General features: G+C 45.2%; 1 pseudogene; it reads left to right on the top strand.

Moving 5' to 3' along the window:
* The first annotated feature begins 225 nt into the window (after positions 1 to 225).
* On the top strand, positions 226 to 598 carry LOC125388404 (N-acetyltransferase family 8 member 3-like; annotated as a pseudogene).
* Positions 599 to 3111: the final 2513 nt, after the last annotated feature.

The following is a 3111-nucleotide window of genomic DNA, read 5'->3' as shown; positions in this document are numbered from 1 at the left end:
AGACGATAGCACACACGTGTGCAAGCGCGCACGCACACACACACACACCCTAGAGCAGGGTCTCTGTGGTTACTATAATGCAGGGTCTCCATGTTTACTGGAAAGCTGGGAACTTGGTCAGAGGACTTATATGGTTTCTTCTCTCTTCTGCAGGATTACAGGAAAACCCACAGGCAGAGAAAGTGTGTCTTTTGGCCTTTGAGATTTGAGACCCAGAAGTCTCCCATGGCTCCTTATCATATCTGCCAGTACCAGGACAGTGACCACAAGAGTGTGGTGGACTTGTTCTCCTGAGGCATGGAGGAGCACATCCCCACCACCTTCTACCACATGCTGGTGCTGCCCCAGACCCTCCTGCTCTTACTTGGTGTCCCTCTTACCGTACTCTTGGCCTCAGGCTCCTGGTTTCTGGTTCTTCTGTCCAGTCTTACTCTCTTTGTTTTTCTGTGGCTCCTTGCCAAAATACACTTGTAAAAAGTATATAGGAGTGTGTTTGGTCACAGACTTGGCTGACATCACCACAACCTACCTGAGTTCCCGTGACTCCTGCTTCTGGGTAGTTGAGTCTAGGGGTCAGATGGTGGTTGCAAACCCATGAACTATGGGGATTCTACAGAGTGGTACAATGTAGATGTATGGGTTGCAGAGGATTCATTTGTGCATGTGTAGGGTAGGAGAGTGGTGGTTTTCTACAAAGCAGGACGGACCAAGATGATTTTAGAGCTCAGTGACTTGGATCCAGCAGTGAGTAAACCTGGAATGTTGACTTCAGAATTCCTGTTCCTTCAGCTAATAAATAATTCAACTTGAAGGACACGATTTTATTCTGAACACGGTAAACATGTAAAAACATTAATATTTCTGAACATGCATCACTGTTTCCTAACTGTAGTTGTAACATAACCAGCTACCTCATGCTCCTGCCTCCGTGCTTTTCCTGGATGATGGCCTGTACCCTCAAAGAACGAGCCAAATGAAACCCCTTTAAGTAAATGGTTCCTCTTGTGTGATAGGTTATTGGTTAAAGTATCGTCTACTTTTTCAGTTTGGTTTTTGATTTCTAGGCACATGTATTCCCCTGGCACACACATGCACACTTGAGGGTGTGGGTCTACACAATTGAAGTCTGCCAGCCTGGCCTCCTTCAAATTCTCTGCAACTGCCCATATTCCTCTCTTCTCATTTTAAAAAAATTACAGCAAATGTATGTAGCACACAACTGGTTTTTGTACATTTTTAAATTTTTCTGAGGACAGATTAGGTTTTCAATACTGTGTAGATATTGGAATGTTGCAGCGCTCAAGGCTAGCTACTTTATTTGGGGCTAGTTCTAGTCCTCAGAGCAGCCATCCCTTGACTTTCTGTGTTGGAACTAACATGTTGTGACTATAGATAAAAGCCTTCTAGAATCTATTAATTTGTCGAGCAGTAGCTTCCACCGATCCAAAATCTAAGACTGACATCAGATAGCATCTAATCCTGTAGTAAAGCTTCCCTCCTCTTTCTCTACCTGCCTCTCTGATGTTCCTGTGCATTTTATTTTTTCTTTTTTATTATTACTTAAAAAATACCAATCCAAATTCCCACTCCCTCCCCTCCTCCCACTCCCCTCCCTCTCCCTCCACAGCCCCTCCCCCACCCCCTCCAACCCTAAGGGAGTGCCATGCACCCCACCCTGTGGAAAGCCCAAGGCCCACCCTACTACATCTAGGTTGAGCAAGGTTTACATCCGAAGAGTATAGGATCCCATGAATCTGGTATATGCAGTAGAGACACATCCCAGTGTCACTATCAGTGGCCCCTCAGTCTGCCCCAGCTGTCAACCCCCTTCAGAGGAGCTTGGTTGTTCCCAGGCTTGTTCACTCCCAATCCAGTTGGAGTTGGTGAGCTCCCATTAGCTCAAGCAAACTGTCTCAGTGGATGATCCCCACATGGTCTTGAATTCCTTGCTCATACTCTCACTCCTTCCACTCTTCAACTGGATCTTGGGAGTTCAGTCCAGTGCTCCAATGTGGGTCTCTGCCTCTGTTTCCACTGTTGTTGGACAAAGGTTCTATGGTGATATTTAAGATAATCATCAGTTTGACTACAGGGCAAGGTCAGTTTAGACACCCTCTCCTCTATTGCTTAGTTTTTATACATTTTAAACATGCTTTGATTTATGATGTTCTTTATTCTGGAAAACTATACAAACTTCATGAAACTGTTTCCATATTGGAACATGGACTTTGGGGTAACCTAAATCTGTGCTCCAAGGCCATGGTTATCCAAAATGACTCCAGAATAAATCTCTGATTCCAATAAGATAAGAGCTGTGGTTTTTGTGTCCAGTGGAGATCAGATCGGGTGTCAGATCCACTGAAACTGTTGTGAGCCTTCATGCGGGTGCTGGGAATCAAACCCAGGTCTTCTGGAAGAATCACAAGTGCTCTTCATTGCTGAGCCATCTCTCCAGCCCTGATTAACCTTTCCAATAAAATCAATGCGAAAGTATTCGGTGGGGAGGATCCAGTTTAAAGTTTACCAGTATGGCTGGACATGGTTATAATCCCAGGCTGAAGCATGAAGACAGCGAGTTTCAGGTCAGCTTAAGCAACACAGTGAAAGGTTATCTCAAAAACAAAAATAAATCTAATGTGGGCATTGTTAAATCAAGCTGTTTTAGGAACAATTATATAGACTTAATGGAGACTCATGGCCAGTAGAAGGCTTGAGTTTCAGAATTAGCCTGACTCGACAAAACAGTGGGTTAAGGCTTCTGCCGATCATGTGTTCAAAGCTTGCATTAAGCACAGATGTTGCAGGAGAAGGTTAAGGGGGCATTTTTCTTACCAGTTAATGTCTCCTTTCAGTTGCATCTTGGGTCAGCCCTGTGTGAAGGAGGGAGGGGCATCGCCTGTCACATAGAGATAAGCGGAATTAGGTGAGCATGCCCTAAGCTTGTGGGGACTAGGAAACAAGGAGGCAAAGAAGTCTCAGCCTTAACTGAAAAACCGGTGGCTCCTCCAGGAAAGCATGGCTTGGCAGAAAGATGGTGCCTGGGGAACTCAATGGTGCATGAGGTTGGGGCCATTCTGAGAAGGGAGTGGGTGTGACCATGAACAACACGGA

The sequence above is a fragment of the Myodes glareolus genome, chromosome 6 (assembly GCF_982192425.1).
Source record: "Myodes glareolus chromosome 6, mMyoGla1.1, whole genome shotgun sequence".
Lineage (NCBI taxonomy): Eukaryota > Metazoa > Chordata > Mammalia > Rodentia > Cricetidae > Myodes > Myodes glareolus.
Note: the sequence above shows the minus strand (reverse complement) of the source record. Positions and strands in the feature narration are given on the sequence as shown.